Genomic DNA, 19618 nt, shown 5'->3' on the forward strand with positions numbered 1-19618 from the left:
ATGAAAACAATAGTGAGGGCTTATTTTCCCCTTTCAAAAATTCCCCATCCAAACAGCTGGTGTTTAAAACAAAATAATGGTCCCTAATGTTGATAAGGTGTAGTAAAATAATCACTTTCATTCATTGATTAAGAGAAAGTTAACAGATAACATCCAGCTTTAAAAAAAATCCCTTAAAATAAAAATTTATATTGCAAATAATTGGTGGGCTGACTTTACGTGATGAGACTTCAGAGTGGTTTAAAAAATGTCTGTTTTTCAATTTTTTTCCTACTTTAAATTTTTTAAAATATTTATTTATTTTTTGAGAGAGAGAGAGAGAGTGTGGGAGCGAGCATGAGTGGGGGAAGGGCAGAGACAGAGGGAGACACAGAATCCGAAGCAGGCTCCAGGCTCTGAGCTGTCAGCACAGAGCCCCATGTGGGGCTCAAACCCATGAACTGTGAGATCATGACCTGAGCTGAAGTCAGACACTTAACTGAGCCACCCAGGTGCCCCTACATTTTATAGAACATCGTCATATATTGCTTTTACTCTAAAGGAAGTCATAGTCTCATCAACTTCAGCTCTGTGATGCCATGGAACCCTCAACCAGCTTTTTTTTTTTTTTTTTTTTTTTTTTTGTGAATGCCAGTTCTAATGCAGTTATATCATTTTTTCTTTCTTAGAATCAAAGCTCTAGATCCTTCTATGCATTGTACTATAACCCTCCTTTCTTGCCATCACTATGGACAATCTTTGCTGACAATTAATAGTCACACCCAAGAAAGAAAGAACACAAAGAGCCTTATGTTAGTTTAGATCAACTTATGCTGCCAAATATATAGGAGGAAACTGGGTTTTAGAGATGATTGAATTTTGAAATCAAGGGTAAGAAATTGTGTGTAAGAAGGGTAGTCAGTTTTTTTGTTTCGTTTTGTTTTAATAGTGAAGGCAATAGGTAGTCATTGAGAGATTCTGTTCGAGGAAGTGATACCATCTTACCGGGTGGTAGAAAAAAATTTGTGCCACCTTTGTAGAGGGTGAATTAGGGGAAGGAGCCAAAAGCTTCTTTGATTTTCCCTGAACCCTCCTTCTGACCCTATTGCTGTCTTTGAACCTCCTTTTGACAGTTTTTACTCTTTTTATCACCATCTGGAGCTCTCCTTCCTGATCTGTACTTTGCTCTCTTTGTAGGCACACTGGTCCTCCTTCCCAGGGGAGTGAGTTTCCATTCACCTTAAGTCCCATTTGCCCCAGAGACTTCCCCTGCGTGCATTGAGAAGCCCCTGCCTTTCTTCCTCAGTGTCCACACTTCTGGTTCATACTGCCGGCCATCTGCCTGTGGCATTCAGAGCTTTAGTTTTCTCTAAGAGAGAGAAGAGGTCGTCTGCAGGTGAGGAAATGATGGCCCAGAGAGGGGTGTGAAAGAGCAAGTTGGCATCCAAGATGGTTCTAGAACCCAGCTGCTATGGATTGAATTCTTGTGTTCCTCCACAATCCACACATTGAAGCCTAGTCCCCAGTGTGACATTATTTGGAAGCAGGGCCTTTGGGAACTAATTAGGTCATGCGGGTGGAGCCCTCATGAAAGAGATTAGCGCCCTTAAAAGAAAAGTCAGAAGAGACATGGTTACTCTCTATGCCTTGTGAGGAAGATGGCTATTTGCAAACCAGGAGGAGTTCTTACCAAAACCTGCCCATGCTGGCACACTGATCTCAGACTTCCAGCTTCTAGAACTGTTATAAATCCATGTCTGTTTAAGTCCTGTGGTCTGCAGTATTTATTGTAGCAGCCTGAACTGACCAAAACACCAGGTCTCCTGGACCCTCCTTTGGAATCCTTTCCCCTGCCCTGCTGTTGGTGGGCTATGGCATTCTAAGAGTTTGGTGTGTATCTTGGCTGTCTTTTCTTTTTGAGGGACAATTTGAAGGCAGAATTTGGTGGTTTCTTTTTTATATTATTCTTTCCAATGCTTGACAAGATGCCGAAGAAATGATGATTTAGATTCTAGGTTAGCCTTTTATACTGGATCAGTATTTAAGAGCTAGAGTCACTATTTCATTCTTAACCAAGGATGTTTTTGATAGACAATAGTATGGTTATTGTTGTTTTGGGTTAATTATTTTACAACTTCCAATTGCATTTTACCAGCCAAAGAGAAGATGGCTGGCATAATAGGAACTGACCGTCGAGGAAATGCAACCTAGCTCTTTATTATTTTTCAAACTATGATCCTGAATCTTCCTTTCCTTTAACCATGCGAAGAAGACAGTAGGAAGAAAGCTTGTCTGATGCTTACGAAACAGCATATTACCTAAAGAGCATTATTTAAATAAGATATTCCCTTTTGCCAAGCGTTTTAATAAACATTCAGCGACTTGATGGAGATGTTAAAAAGAGGAAAGAGAAAAATGCCAATCTATAAACAGATTTCAAACACCCTAAGCAGTATACTTCTTTCCCCCCCCACCCCCAACTATTTTATTCTCTTTTACCCCCTCAATTTTCCCTGGGCATTGAAAAAGGAATTACTCCCACAATACTTTGCAAGGGATACACATGAGCTATTCTGAAGTATATTTCAGGTGGTCTATAAATAGCCCACTGGAGCAGCATGGTGCTGCTGCTGGGAGACAGGTCAGGAAGGCAAAATCCAGAAATTAACAAAGCCTGTCAGAATGTTTCAAGGGGAGAAGTTTGATCCATTTAGGCCTTGTGGTCTTTCATGTTGGACCTGACTGTTGGGGTTTGCTGGTGTGGCTGTTGGGGCTCGCTGGATGCCTGACTTATGATCACAGATGGTTTCTCTGGATGTGGAAGACTGGATCTTAGTGCTGCCACATGACCTTGGGCATGTAAGCCACAGTTTCTTCACGTGGCAAACGTACACACTTGCATCAAAAGATTGTTCCAAAGTCTAAACCAGATGAAATGGAACTATATAGTGATACACCCAGCACATAGAAAGAAATTCTCAACAGATCTTGGCCTAATGAGGCCTCATACCTAGTGGGAAAGCGTGGTCTTTGGACTCAAGAGTCTTGGATGCAAATCCTGCTCCCTCTCATTTACTCAAGGGGTAAACCAGAGTAAGTTACTTAATATTTTTCTGGACTCAGTTTCCTCATCTATAAAATAATGATAGCAAGTTGATGACATAATGATGCTAAGGGTTCAACTTTATTTATTAAAGAAATGTTAAGTTCATAGTGTCAACTAAGTACTGTTCTGGGCTCTGGGGATAAAATAGTTTGTTAAACTTATTCCTTGACCTTAAGGTGCTCAGATACTCACTCTGGGGGCAGATAATTGCAATATACATATTGCACCAACTATAATTATATTATTATAATAATAATTATATTATATAATATATAAATAAATTTATATTTATTTTTATATTATAAATATAATTATAATTATATAATTATATAAATTATATAATTATATAAATATATATATAAATATATATAAATATAAATAAATTATATTATATATAAATATAAATATATTATAAAATAAATTTATATTTATATTTATATATATTATATTTATAAATAAATAAAATATAATAATTATATTATTATTATTATATATTATATATTATATATATATATATATTATATATAATTATATTAGAGTGTGATAAGCACCCTGTTGGGTAAGGACACGATTCAAATGGGAACACCTATTGAGGAAACTAATCTAGAGTTTGGGAGTTATAGAGAGCTTTTTAAAGAAGTGGTGTCTCGGGGCGCCTGGGTGGCTTAGTCGGTTGGGCGTCCAACTTCAGCTCAGGTCACGATCTCACGGTCCATGAGTTAGAGCCCCGCGTCGGGCTCTGGGCTGATGGCTCAGAGCCTGGAGCCTGTTTCCGATTCTGTGTCTCCCTCTCTCTCTGCCCCTCCCCCGTTCATGCTCTGTCTCTCTCTGTCTCAAAAATAAATAAACATTAAAAAATAATAATAAAAAAATAATAAAAAATAAATAAAAAATAAAAGAAGTGGTGTCTCAGAAACTTCACTGAAAAAAAGAGTGAGCTGGTTGACATGTGCCTAGAAAGAGCTGATTATGCATAATCATTATCTAAAATATTTTATATTTCTCACTTCATCCTCACGGCGATCCTAAGAAGAAGGTCCTACTATTACCCCAATTTTACAGAGGAGGAAACTAAGGACTAGAAAGCCATGTACAGATTTACTCTAGAAGGCACTTTTTGGAGTCTTTGTAGAGTTCACCACATTCTCTTTCCTCTAGAAATGCCCTCTCTTCACTCCCTGTGCACACAGAGGTGTCTCTAGCAATGCGTCTCCACCATATATACCCATTCTGATCCACAGTCTATTAGACCAAAGATGAATCTGACCAAAGGTTGGCCACATACATTACCTTACGATTCTATGATGCCAATACTATTATTATGCTTAATAAGATAAGTGAGGCAATATACATATTAGCTTGAAACATAACCTCAAAAAAATAATGTATTTAAAATATGTGCAATAGCTGGCACATAATAGATAAAATGAAAGCCAGTTCTTTTTTGCTCATATCCTTTGCTCAGTAGAGTCACAAATGACATGCTGACCTCAGTCTAACACCGATATGCTCAACACGCTAGGGTCATGTTTTTCCTCACTCATGCTCCCCATTCAGATTTAAGCTCTTTACGTTCCAAAATATCTCCCCCCAAAGCAATTCCTCCTTTATTCAATAAGCCACTCACATGGAACTAGTTGATTAAATAATAGCTTCTAGAATTTTCCATGGATGGCAATGGAAGTTCCAGATGACCATCTCTTGTCTATTTCTGTGTACAGTTAGAGAAGAGTGAGAAGGAAAATTTATTTTACCACGAAAATAATAACTTGGTAATGCAAATTCAAAAAGGCCCTAAATTATACTTGAACTAAATTAATCTATATGAATTAGACAGATATTTAAATTGTTTCCTTTGTATGAATTTCATCATAGTCACCCTAAACATCCTGCTGTGTGGGGTGTCAAGTGGTTCATGAATAAAGCCGAAATGCCAAAATTAATAGCACAGCTGTGTGTAGAGCAGAATCTGAGCTTTAACTTCTTTATGATTTTCCTTCTTGCAGATGAATATTGTCACACATATTTTACATTTGAGCAAAGGATTTGAGGAAGATGAACCTTCAGATATACAGCAAGTGGTGCAGTAGGTGCCAAGGTAAGATTAGCATAGGTGGGAGAACGTTATCAGCTTCCAGATCGAATGGAGACCATCTTTCCTTCACAGCCCGCTCAGCCCCACTGCTCTGAGCATGCTCTGTTGTATCCTGTTATTGGCAAAGCTGCATGTGAACTTCAAGCTCCAACAGGCAGCCATGGAGCTAGAGACCGCATGGCTCCATGCAGTGTCTAGATTCTTTGACAGTACAAAGACATCTGGGTTAGTCCACACGAGGGTATCAAAACCCCGCCCCAAATGAAGGCCTCAGTGGGCCCGATACAGTGAAAGTCCCTGAGTGGACTTTCAATCCCTGGGGAGCTGTGTACAAAGCCCATAGTATCATTTCTTCCAGGCCTATGTCCTTGTAGCTTCCTCAGAACAATAATACAATGTCTTTCCCCTACGGGGTGCGGGAGCTGGCATAAGGCTTCTATCACTTTGGTTTTTAAGATTAAAGCTCTCTACAGCACCCACATATCCAGATTAATAGAACAGCCAATACCTCCTCCTTTACTACCCTGAATTATCCAAGAATTTTAGGGTTTACATAGTTCAAAAGATCCCATCCTGCCCCAAAATGGTTCTTGAAGGGGAAACTTGGCAATCTCATAAACCCATCCTCAGCCCCTGTTTTCTCTTCTCATTGCTTTTGTAGCTGTCATGTAGCCTTGATCTTGAAAACAGAAGACTATGCCCTGTTATGTGCCCTCTAGGGGTCATACTTTTCTTCCTGAATCTCCTGTGCCGCTCTGGGCACCAGGCCATTTCATCCGGTGATAGGGCATCTCCAGGAGGAAAGGGGAATCTCTCCCCAAAATGCTGTCTCTGGGCTCCCGTCCCAGCAGTGTAACAGAATGTGGACAAGATGCTCCAGCAGTGAGTGGGAAAGGACCTTTCAGCCACCTCAGAGTTGCATCAGCCAAGGATTCTCTGAGTCAGCACTGGCCTGGACTCTGACATTATAACTCTCGATTGTCTCCAATCTGACACCAGCCCATCCCCAGGATGGCTGTGTAAGACACTGGTTCTGGAGCCTGTGACCTCAGGGGCCCTGACACTATTCCCCTTCTACCTTCACACAGGTACCTTCACATTGCTTCTGCCTTGGAAGCAATGCCTTGAAGTCCTTCCTCCTTTCTTTCCAAGCCTCCATCCATTTCCTGTCACAGAAGGAATGACAACTGCTTTCAAGAGGCCAACACTGTTCAGTCACATGCCAATAGCAATGGAAAGAATGATCCCGAACATAGTGGTCCATGCATACAGTAGGTTTTCTTAGTGTAATTTTATAGATGAGGACACTGAGGCTTAGAGAGGCTAAGTGACTCGCTCAAGGACACACAGCTGAGCCAGAGATAGATCCCAGGTCTGTCTGATTCCCAACTAATGAATCTATAGGTATGAGCATTATTTTGGGAATCATCAGCTGGAACAGAAAGGACGGGAAGGAATGCATTTGGGTGCACAGGTTGTGATACTAGTGACTCCATCAGGGACGACCCAGAACCCAGGCAAAAATCCATCCAGAACAATTTATGGAACTGCATTTTCTAGGAACCCTCTGTCTGTCTAGGTCCTTCTATTTACTTCCTCCCTTGGTTCCCTTCCTGTCACGCATAAGGCCAAGATATCAGGTCCCTGTGATACATTAGGTGGGGTCTCTGTCCTTGTAGATGCTGCCACTGATTGGACCCTGAGGGGCAGAAATGGGAACTTCCTGGGGTCCAGAGCTTAGTAGGTACCAGCCCGTTATAGTCTCTTAATTACTGTTTTTTACATGGATGTTCACTAGACATGTTCAACATGACACCTGCTATTCACCACTACCTTTGAAGGCTATCAGTCCCACCCACAACAGGTCACTCTGACATAGTTCCTTAAATAAAGAGTTGCTACTTACTAGATTGGTAGTAAATATTTGACTTGAAGGCAGCCAATTCGTCGGCTGGCCACTGAGCCATAATGAAGATTGGCCTGAAAAGTAAGGGCAATGGTAATCAGCTAGAATAGCCAGATTTTCTCCTTTTGGAATGTCACTCAGAAAATACAGAAAGCGAGCCAGTTTGTCAGAGAACAAGAAGACATAAATAGAAGGAGAGAACAAACGGAAAAATCCCAGCATTGGTGATGCCTTGAACTGAAGACAACAAACTGGCTTCTTTTGTGATCCAGTCTCTTTTGTTGACTGTGCATCCTGACAATAAATGTTTATTTTTTGAGACAGCTTAACAGAGTCTCTGTTTCTAACAAACCCCAAAGAACTCTTTCTGAGGTGGGTAAGAGACAGTTCTGTTTTGGGGGTGCTGGCTTCTCACTAACACATAATTTACTGCTCCTACCTTGGCCTCGCCTGACTCTGTGCTTGGTTCTGGGTCAGGTTGGTGTATTTTCTTTCCAGATCCCCTTGTGCTGTTCTTGGCCTCTTCCCATAGGGCAGGTAGCTGCATGGCCTCCTTCAGCATGGAGGCCTGCCAGGTCCTAATGTGGGGGCACCACGCTCCAGGGATGGATGCTGCATCACTGGACAGTGGAGAATGTTAATAAGAGCCACTTCCTACTACCTGCTCCGTCATGGTTTTCTCTTTACAACGCTTCCTCTGACAGCCTGAGTTCGTTTCTTCCTCTGGGGCTGCTGCTCCGGAAGCCACCTATCTGTCTCAGGTCTGGGGCCCTCTTGTGTATTTGGGTTTCTCTCTGGGTCTCACCTGGCTTCCAGTTTCCTGTGTCATCCTTTGGTCCATCCAAGATCTCCCTGGGGAGACCAGCCACATCAGCAAAAAGAAAATGAAGTGAGCAGGGAGACTGACCCCCTAAAACTGCATGATGAAGGGATTTGCAGGCCTTGTGCATTTCGGAAGATTCTATTCCTAGAGACTGGCGTAACTCTCTGATTAATTTAAAACCAAAGTAGGGGGTGAAGACTATTTTCTAGAGCATTCTGTTCTTCATGGATGAGGAAACTGAGGATCATAAAAGCCAAACCCCTTGCCTAAAGTCACACAGGAGGGTAGTTTCAGATCCTCTAAAGAACCCTGAAATCCTGACCCCTGCTGCATTGCCTCTCTATCACAGACCTTTCCTGAAGTGTTTTATTGAAGGTGTAAGTAAGCCACAAAAAGAATCAGTTTAGTGAGGTTGTTAAGGAGGGAGGAAGGGGAGGTGTGTTTGTACAAACTGTGTGCCACATGTGTTATTGATACTTCCTCATGTAATCACCCCATGATATGCTTATTATTGTGCCCACTTAATAAAAAATAAAACTGAGGCTCAGGGAGGTTGGGTAATGACAACGATCACGGCTATCACTTACTGAGCACCTGCTATATGCTAGTTCCCAGTGACGTGCAGATACTACTCAACCCTGCTCACAACAGCCCTTTCAGGTAAATACTATCACTAAGTGAATTCCCTAAGGACACACAGCTTGGGTTTGAATCAGGTCCTATCACCCTGACAGCTGCCTTTGAGCTGAAGCAGATGTTCTTAGAGAAAATCAAACTTTTATGTAAAAATGTGTGGGAAACTTTACTGAACTAACATCAAGTATGCAAACATGTTAACTGCATTTGTATCTTAGGAAAACAAACAAAAATCTCTGATAGGTGGATTGGCAAGGTTTATTTCATGTTTGTTTCCCTGGTCCAGTTAGCTGGTAGGGTTTAGCAAGTGTTATTGAACGGATAAATGAATGAATATCAGGTATTTCTATTGCACTGTCATGAACTGAGTTTGTGACTTTGAGCAATGACTGGGTTTCTCTGAGCCTTTACTTCCTACTTGCAAAATGCAGGGGAGAAAAAGAAAGAGGCATGAAGTCCTAACCAGTCAGCTTAACTTCTGTGCTGCATTTTTGGGAGGGCCTTGAACCACCACCTTGGGGCTTTCAGAGTGCCGGGGGAAGAGTGCAAGGTCTGAGCCCACTCTTTCAGAGTAATATTCCCTTTTACACCAGGTCTTGTCAGGAATCACTCCTTAGGAGTCAAGCTAGTCTTAACTAGGTGGGACCATGATCTTTATTCCCTGGTAATTGGCCTACAAATATGTTATGGCACATTGCAAAACGAACTTTGTAGTTGGAGTTAAAGTTGCTAATCAGCTGATCCTAAAATTGAAATATTGTTCTGGATTATTCAAGTGGCCCAGATATAGTCCCATGGGTCTTTATAGTCAGAGGAATAAAATGAAACAGTTAGTTAGAACTTGTAAAAGATAAGGAGGCAGAAGAGATAGAAAGGATACACCTTGATGAGGACCACACCCACTGTTGCTGGCTTTCAAGATGGAAGAAGGGGCCATGGGCCAAGGTATACAGGCAGTCTCTAGAAGTTGTGAGCAGCTCCTGGAAGGTAGCCAGCAGGGAAATGGAAAGCTCAGGTCTACAACTGCACAGAACTAAATTCTGCCAATAACTGAATATCCTAAGATACAGATTCTCCCTTGGCCTCCAGAAGGGAATACAGGTCAGCAAGAAGACCAAATGGGACATCCCTCACAGCTATCTTACCCTTAACAAGAGCAATTTGGCCTCCACCTATGGACAAAAGTGCCTTTGTGGGAGGTTTGGGATTCAGGTAAGAGACGGTGAAACTCTGGTGCAGTCCAAGACCGAGAAGAGCCACTTTGGGAAGGCAGGCCTGCACCCAGGTGGCTAACTCACTGATTATGGTCTGGGCTGCAGATCCAGAAATAGCTTCATACCCCTGAGGACTCAGCTAAAACCCTATTTGGCTTTGGTTCTGTCATTAGCAGCATTTGTCAAGGGAAAAGTCATGCCATGCATTGGGTGATAGACATATAGACCTCAGTCTCAGCTGTGGACTCTCAAGTGACCCATAAACCAGTTGTAGCCCCTCTTGGTCACAGTCTGGGAATCCCTGAAGGTATGCCTGCTAAACTTGGTCAGGATATGGATTCTGAAAGGGTCCTATAACTGAACTCCCACCCATCCCAGTCACAGTTCATGAATAGTCCTGCTGGCACAGAGACCCTGCAGGTGACACTCCTATCTGCACCCCCAGAGATGCTGAAGAGGCCCTCTACTTGACTCCAATCTCCTTACAGCTGCAGGATATGAGCAGGACTAGCACTAGTCCTGAAGGCCCTGAAAAGACCCTAAACTTGACTCTAGCCCTTTTTGCCACGGTCAGGGACAAGTCCAGTCCACTCAGGGGACCTGGCAAGAGACATGGCCATCCATTCTGCCAGATGAGATGAAAGCAGTAATCAAAACGCTTCCAACAAAGAAAAGCCCAGGACCAGATGGTTTCATGGGTGAATTCCACCAACCATTTAAAGAAGAATTAATGCCAACCCTTCTTAAACTCTTCCAAAAAATTGAAGAAACACTTCCAAATTCATTTTACAAGGCCAGTTCACCCTAATACGAGGTCAGATAAGGACACGACAAGAAAAGGAAACTACAGGCCAATGTTCCTGATGAATACAGAGGCCAAAATTCTCAGCACGATACCAGAAAACTGAATTCAATAACGCATTAAAAGGACCATACACCACAACAGTGGGATTTATCCCTTGTATCATATGCAGGGATGGTCCGACATATGCAAATCAATAGACGTGATACGCACATTAATAGGATGAAGGGTAAAAATTGTAAGATCCTCTCAATAAATGCAGACAAAGCATTTGACAAAATTCAACACCACTTTATGATAATTCAGTAAATTGGGTATAAAGTAACATACCTCAACATAATAAAGCCTATGAACAACCCACAGCTAACATCATTCCCAATGGTAGAAAACTGGAAGCTTTTCATTTAGAATCAGGAATAAGACAGGGGTGATCACTCTCACCATTCTTGTTCAACAGAAGACTGGAAATCCAAGCTAGAGCCAATTCAATGGCAAAAACCAAATAATCTGAAGTAAAACAAACAATCCAATTTATGGACAGAGGATCTAAATAGACATTTTTGCAAAGAAGAACTACAAATGAGTAACAGGTACATGGAAAGGTGCTCATCATCACTAATCGTTAGGGAATGCAAATGAAAAATATGTCCTCACACCTGTTAGAATAAGCATTATAAAAAAGACAAGATATAGTAAGTGCTGGTGAGGATATGGAACAAAGAGAATCCTTGTGTGTTCTTGGTGGGAATGTATATTGTTATAACCACTGTGGAAAACAGTATGGAGATTTCTCAAGAAATTAAAAATAGAGCTACTGTATGATCCAGCAATCCCACCCCTGGGTATATATTCAAAAGAAATGAAATCACCATCTCAAAGAGATATCTGTACTCCAATGCTTATTTCAGCATGATTCACAATAGTCAGTACATGGAAACAACCTAAGTATCCATCAACAGATGAACACACACACACACACACACACACACACACACACAAGGGAATATTACACATGTGTGGATCTTGGTGGCATTGTGCTAAGTGATGTAAGTCAGAAAGGAAAAGACAATGACTCCATGATCGCACTTACATGTAGAACCTTAAAAAAAAAGAAGCTAAATCCATATAAACAGCAAATAGAGTGGTGGTTTGCCATGGACTGTGGGGTAGGGGAAATGGGAAGATGTTGATGGACTGGGGGGTAGGGGAAATGGGAAGATGTTGGTCAAAGGCCACAAACGTCTAGTTATAAGATGAATAAGTTTTGGGGATCTAATATACATAGTGATGACTAAAATTAACACCACCGTACTGTATACTTGAAAGTTGCTAGGAGAGTAAACCATATATTTCTCACTACAGGAAAGTTGTAATTATGTGAAGTGATGGATGTGTTAACTAACCTTTTTGTGGTAATCATTTTCACAGTATATACGTGTATCACATCATCACATTGTGCACCTTAAACTTACACAGTGTTATATGTCAATTATATCTCCATAAAGCTAGAAAAAACGAGAAAGGAAGCGGCCCTACCGACACCTGGATTTCAGCCCTTATGAAACTCAGAGCAGAGGCACCAGCCAAGCCCACTGGGTTCCTGACCCATACGACCATGAGATAATAAATCCGTGTGGTTTTAAGCCGCTTAATTTGTGGCGATTTGCTATGGAAACAATAGAATACTAATGACGAGGCTAACCATGAAAACAGGAACCACTCTGAGTATTTGCAACAAGATAAACTGTAGGCATATACTTGGTTACCCTTATGGCGGAAGAGCCAAAAAGCAGAAGAGGAAACGAGGAAAATTTAGACACTGGGAATAGCAGGAATAAAGGGAGGCTAGATGACTAGAACGTTGGGCAGGATAAGCAGGTGGGATCTGGACCGGAGTGCAGATGCTGCTGTTGCCACGGAAACGATGTTTGGTAAAGAAAGAGAGAAGTGCGTTCCCATTGGCCAATCCAGCCGGAATCCAGCTGCGGGGGTGGGCGGAGCTGGAGCTCAGGTAATAGGTCTAATATTGACAGAACAGGTTTCTGAAGGTGAGATGGGACATAGCTTTGATCTTTATCATGGATTGGGTTTTGTTTTTTTTGTTTTTTTTTGGTATATTTTGAGGCCATACTATTAGGTCATAGTAGTTTATAGTTATATTTTTGAAGTAAACTAAAACATTGCTGTGATGTAGTGCTTTTCTTTAACTGTAATGTTTTTGGCTTTAAAGTATGTTTTCTCCCTGATGTCATGAAAGCGATTTTTTTTTGTTGTTTAATATATTCTGGGTGTATAGTGTTTTTTCCCTTTTACTTTGAACCTGTGTTCTTCTATTTAAGATGTGCTCATACACAGCATTCAGCGGGGTTTTTTTTGTTTTGTTTTGTTTTATTTTTATGCTTACCTAATGGTCTTTATCTTTTTTTTTTTAAAGGTTTGTTTTACTTATTTTTATTTTTGAGAGAGAGAGAGGGAGGGAGAGAGAGAGTATGAGCAGGAGAGGGGGCAGAGGGAGGCAAAATCTTAAGCAGGCTCCACACTCAGTGTAAAGCCTGATGAGGGGATTGATCCCATGACTTTGGGATCATGACCTGAGCTAAAATCAAGAGTTGGCCGCTCAACCGAGTCAACCAGTGCCCCCTAATGGTCTTTATATTTTAATGAGTGAGTATAGTCACTTATATTCGTTGTGCTTGCTGATTATTTGGCTTAATTTCTACATCTTATTTGGTATTTTTTATCAGTTCTACTATTTTTATGTTTTATTTTTCTTTCCTGACTTCTGGTTTGAATGTCCTTCTGTTGTTTCATTTATTCTTAATTGTTACCCACGCTATTTTAACATGCTTATCTAGCTTAAAGTCTCATAGTAATCAAACTTGCTCTGTACATTATAAGGATCCTAGAAATACCTTAATTCAGGTAACCTACTTCCAACCTTACTTGTTATTATTTTCTAGTATTTTTATCTCTCTCACTTTGTCTTCTTGTAATCTATTTTAAATATTTGATACATATAAAATAATATATGCAAACTATAAAGCAGAATAATATAATGGAGACTACAACCCCATCACCAAATGTTTGGCTTAAACATTAACCATAACTCAGTTTCAGCTTCTCCTTTATTTCATCCCCCTTCATTCCCTCCTCAGAGGGAACCACTGTTCTGATTTTGCATTTATTATGTAACTGTGTTTTAAAAAATCTGTTTAGTTGCAATAACAAGAGAAAACATTTAAAATAAGCTAAATTTGTTAAACACATTTGTGGAACAAATTTGGGGTGTCTAATATGTACATTTTCTAGGTTGTGCCCGTAAAAGGAAAGTATCTTGTTCTTCCCACTCCCTTCTCCATGATTCCATTGGATGAAATGTGGTCATGGTGACAAGCCATCTTGGATCAGGTGAATAAAGGTCTTTCTAACTTGATGCTTATTTATAAGAGGAAAATAAGCTTCTAATTTTAAGGCACTGCCATTTTAGTTTCTGTCATGGTATCCAAACCTATATCCTAACTCAGAAATCAAAAGATAACGTCTGAAGTTGAACCGAGAATGAGTGCTATAAGGATGTTATTTAGAAATATTGAATCATATGCCAGAAGAAATAGCTAAAAGACTTGAAAAATGTTGCCACTGGGAGTCTTGATTTTCTAGAGAGGAATGGAGTAGGCAACCACTATTTGTCCTTTTAAATTGTGTACATGCATTATTTCCATTAAAATTACTTTAAAATAAGTCTTTCTAAAAAAATAAATAAATAAAATAAAATAAGTCTTTCTCACACCAAATTTGTAATTTGTGGTTGCTGTCACTTTGAATGAAATATGTTTTTGCACAGGAGATTGAGATTTAAGGTATTAGACAAAACACTTAGTTATCACGCATCTTATTTGAAACTGTACCACTGCCGACAAAAGCTTGATCAACGACATCACTCTCATATTTGAAATCCCACAGTATAAATATATTATAAGACTAAAGGATTGTTTCAAAACAGCCAAACTATTACATGACAGTCAAGAAATTTGAAAAGAAAAAAGAAATGATTCGAGGAGACCATGGGTCACCATTTCAGGGGTAACTGAAACAATGACTGCTGAGGACCCTGTAAAGCTGCAAACCTACTTTCCTGAAGTATGACCATGATTTAAGAAAAATATATGTGGTCTGCTTGTGACGTGGACTGAAGGTGCTGTCCTGGTCTCAGCAATGGTGTAAGAATGTGAACAAGACAGTTTGCTGATGGTACCGTTTGGAGATCCAGGGGTAGGGCCGTGCCTCATCATGTTTTGGTCTCACTTGAAAACATTACTAAGGGATCCATAGTTCTTTTATGAGCTTGTAGATAGACAAGACATTTAGGAATTCAAAAATTATCCCGTCCCTGTGGACAAACGAATTGGTGTTTGCCTCAGAGAAAGGAAAGCTGAGATCTTGCCGTAGTAGATATGGAGGTCACTTACTGCAATAGTCTCACTTTTTGTGAGGAAAATGAGACCCAGTGAGCTTTGTTAATGGTCCATACACATTCTGGGTTAAGGGCACTTCTCTCAGATGAAGGGAGTGAAACACAGAAGCCACAGAGTGAGGGTCAAGTAGAGAGAGTGAGAAGACCATACTGTCTCCCAACCTTGGCATAGGTCCCTGGTTCATGGGGCAGGACTGACCTTAAGCCGGTTAGGAAGAAGAGGTGGGGGTGGGGGAAAGAAGATTTAAATTGGGTGAGAAATTGAAGTTGTGACTTAAAAAACACTGAACTTGAAAGTGAGTTACAGAGAGCTCAGTGTGATTGCTCTTGTATTTGAAAAAGGTGCAAAAAATGGTCACGGTGCTTGAAATGTGCTCTGAGGAAGGGCAAAGAAAGGAGGCGTAAGCAGGAGTGGTTGATTTCAGTGATGGAGCAAAAATGAAACAATGGTCTCATTGTATCTGACTTAGCCCTGTTCAGCAAGTTATATTTGTCTACACCCCATCTCATCTGTAGGCCTCTTGAAGAACACTGGGTGGTCTATCCTGGCTTTTATGGAACAAAGAAGAACAAGAGGAGGAGAGAGTAGTAGAGACAGTTGAGTTGAATTTGCTGTTGTCGAGTTGGAGGGACTTCAGAAATGCCCCTGTGCAAATGATGAGTAGAGGGTATCCTCTTTTTTTTTTTTTTCATAAGACTGTAGCTTAGGAGAAAGATCTGGAATAGAGATGGAATTTGGGAGACATTAGATTTTAGATGGTGGTTGAAATAATGGAAGGTAATGCCATTATCTACTGAGAGGTGAAAGAGAAGAGTCTGAAGGTAAGGCGTAGGGGACCCAGACATTTGAAGGTATAGCTGAGGAACAGGAGTCTACAAAGGGAAATGTAAGGAAAACCAGAAAGACAAACATCATGGAGGATGTGGCAAGAGTTTTAAGAGTGAGTTGTTAAGGAGTCAACAGTCAAATGAAGCAAAGAAGTCAAAATGGAAGGCTACTTTTGTCCTTTGGCTTTAGTAAAATGAAAGTCATTTGTGATCTTGGTAAGAGAATTTGGGAGAAATGATGAGGGTAGAACACGATACTGGAGAGAGAGAGAGAGAGAGAGAGAGAGAGAGAGAGAGAGAGAGAGTGTGATAAGAGACTGAGCATGTTTAAAGCTACTGGGAAGGGACCTTAGGCAGGAAGAATTTGCATAGAAAGTAAGCGAGGTTGTAGGTGATGGTATAAAATCCTTGGAAAGGCAGAATGAGATAGGGTTAAAAGTCCAAGGGGGAGGAATTGATTTTAATAATGTGAGGAATGACTCTTCTTCAGATAGGAAATTGGGAAAGAGTGGGTATGGGGATGTCAGTTGAGTAGCTACTGAAAAAGCTGATACACTTTGGCCTCATTAGCAGAGGTATGGCATCAAAATCAAAGGAGGTGACAACCTCCCTGAACTGTGGTCTGGGCAGACATTCCAGGCAATGCTGTGTGCATTTCTTGGGAGGCACAGCTTAAGTGGGAGATTGAGCACCTGTAGAGTGTGCTTATAAGAGTTAAGCCCTAATGAATGTCTGAAAATGATTGAAGAACAGGGAAATATTAGCCCAAAGACATGAAGATTTGCCAGAGAAATAATCGCAGTCTTCAAATATCTGGAAGAGAGACCAGGGTTATTCTGTTTGGTATTAGAGGGCCGATGTAGGCAATGAAGGGAATTATAGGAGACAAACTTTTTTGGTGATATATTGTGTCTTGAATTTAAGTGTAGACTGACTTTTTGGTAAGGGATATAGGAAAAGTAGTTCACAGGGAAATATCCACTTAGCCAAGGTTTCACAGAGAGCTTAGGACTACATAAATGTTTCATTCCAAAAGTATTGAGTTTTTATACTGTGCCAGATACTATGCTGGCTCTGGCCACACAATCTGAATCACACAATTAGCCTGGAATGAAGTGTGGGAAACAGACATATAAAAAGATACTTATAATACAACCAGCTGCACTTGGCATAGGACACACCATTCTAGAAGACGCTCGTAGCTATTAATACAGTATTAATGTGTTCCATCTATTTATTCATATATTTCATTGCAAACACAATTAAGAATCTTATTCTTCTCAGATGCAACATTTTGTGAGTCCAGTGACCGAACTCCTTAAAGAAAACACACAGTTGTCCGTAACTAACATTAGGTTTTCAAAGGTAGAAGCAAAATTATGTCAAGAGTTCCTGTTCTCCTGTGAGAGGATCAGAAAGATCACAGGTGCACTGATTTCAAAATAATCCACTGAGTTAAAAAAGAGATAGAGTAATTGGAGCCTAGAAACGTACAAACGTTGTCTAAATATCCCTAACTACCTGTCACTTGTCTGTGTCAATATTTATAAGTTAATATAGTTTTCGCATGATACCTGCATGTCCATTGGTTCAATGATCGGGAGAAACCAGGTCCAGCGGAATCTGGGAAACCCATGCAAGGGTTTTAGGTAATGTGCCTGAGTTTAGTGCAGAGACAACAGATATGTGGAAACACGAGATCTGAGATTAGAGGATCCTAACCCAAGACTGGGTGTGGGGTGTGGAAGGAAGGGGAGTAGTCATGGGAGGTAACAATGGCATAGAATGGAACCAGCCAGATGGATGGGAAGAAGAATCCAGCCTAGGCGGACCGCAAAACTAAAGTCCTGCTGAGTGAACCAGCATGAGGTGTGTGCACATATGTGCATGCCTGACTGTTAGTGGTACAGCAAAGAGGTCAGGTGGGTGCCAGTGATGGGATAGAGAAGAAGGCCTTTGAGCAGGGCTGAAAAATCGGAGAGGAGTGTGGAGCCATCCAAGTGACCACACTGGAATCCCCGAGACCAGCAGATCCTACAGCTGGTGTCCAGAAAGAGGTGATACGTGTCTGGACCCTGCGGTGGCTCAGAGTCAGGGAAGGAGATGCCCTGAGACATCCCTAAGACTTGATTTTGAAAATGATGTAGGATTTTGTCATCTGAAGTAGAGGAGAGGGCCTTGATCAGAGATTGGGGAAATAAATACAGATGCCTATGCCTTATGTGACCAAGTATGTACCTTCAGGAAACCCATCGGTTTTTAGGCATCAGTTTCTACATCTGCAAAATGGAGCTGAAGGAGATAACGGCAAAGGTATCTTCAGGCACAACAGCTTATGATCCTTTTGTTTTTAGCCCAGGATGAGCAGAGCATGATGATACTGTCATTCATACATTCGAGAAATGTTTGCAACTGAAGAGGAGGAAGACATTGTTTCCTTCCTTCACAGGGAAGGATTAGGTCCTGGTCCCCAGAGCAAGTGTATTCTCCTCCCTGCTCAAGAGGTTTTCACCTTCATTGTTATTCTCTTGGGAACCAGGCCCATTAAGCATGATTAAAAACGGGTCTCATCTAGAGTCAAAGCTGTGCTCTGAGATGAAAATCCTGGGTGCCGTGAACTAAATTTCCTGTAAGAATAAAAGAACCCGCCGAATACTGGCCTTGCTCTAGCTAGTTGTCTATGCTCAAAGCGTAGTATTAAGACTCATCATTTATCTTCATTGTGGGAATTTGTCCTTATGAAAGAATTTTTTTTGGATGTGCATTTTACCACTCTTAGAAAGCTGGTAGTTTTGACAAATCCACAAAATATGTTTCTAATTCCATTCTGTTCCTATTGCGTCCCGGTAATTCTCACATTATTTCTGGAAGATTAGCAGACATGCAGTGGTAGTGACATAATTAGTATTCGGAGGAGATAATAATGTCAAGGGATTTTGTTGTTCTTGGAAACTACATGGAAATAGAAGGAGAGCAAAAGTTGGATTTGTGATAATTTTTTGGCATATATTGGTGTTTGTTCGGGAAAATTTTAATGCCGTAAATGAAATTGTTTAATGAAAACATGTTGAATAAGACACTTAGAAGAAAGTAGATTTTGTATTCTTTGTTTTACCCACAGTTTCCTCTCTGTAAGGAAAAAGGATTTCTCTTTCTGCAGAATTCCCTTTCTGATATGAAATGGTTAATCCTGAGAAGTGTTTCAGGCAATAAAACACTGACTGGAATCTTTCCGACAATACTTTCCTTCTTGATCTTTTTTTATGACTAATTGAAATGAAAGCCCAGGGAAGCTTAATGTTAAGGAAACACTGTGTGTTCTGTGATGTGATTCTGCAAAGGGGGTGTCTGTGTGGTGGGGAGCTCTCTGCTCTGGAATTTTAAGTTAGAGACCTAACTGAAGAATCAATATTTCAATTAGATGCTGTAGTGGGTTTGGGATTACTGCTACTGTAGCTGGAAGATTGCTGGGTCTTTTCTTGGGAGGGGTCATTACTGTGAGCTGTTTTTTATTTTCTTTTTAATCCTAGCTCTCAGAGTTTGTCTGCTTGGTCTGCACTTGAACCACCGGGGTTACCAACTAGAAAAGAACAAAAAATGTAAATTATTCGTACTTCCCTAAAGGCTACTAATGGCATGCTCTTCAGTAGCCATCCGAGATGAAACAACCAGTATTTCTTATTTTGTAGACTCCTAGGAGCAGTGACCCTTTGAATCGACAGGACCAGTTTTCAAATCGTGCTTCAGTGATCAAT

The 19618-nt window shown here is 40.7% G+C and overlaps 1 long non-coding RNA gene across 1 annotated transcript in view; it reads left to right on the forward strand.

Moving 5' to 3' along the window:
- LOC109269621 (uncharacterized) overlaps positions 1–19104 on the forward strand; it is a 61939-nt gene extending 42835 nt beyond the window's left edge. Inside the window, exons 3-4 of the long non-coding RNA XR_002081170.2 lie at positions 5092–5183; positions 18218–19104. This is a non-coding gene — a long non-coding RNA (uncharacterized LOC109269621). The remainder of the gene's footprint in view (positions 1–5091; positions 5184–18217) is intronic.
- Positions 19105–19618: the final 514 nt, after the last annotated feature.

The sequence above is a fragment of the Panthera pardus genome, unplaced genomic scaffold (assembly GCF_024362965.1).
Source record: "Panthera pardus isolate Hobbes unplaced genomic scaffold, ASM2436296v1 HiC_scaffold_13, whole genome shotgun sequence".
Taxonomy (NCBI): Eukaryota; Metazoa; Chordata; class Mammalia; order Carnivora; family Felidae; genus Panthera; species Panthera pardus.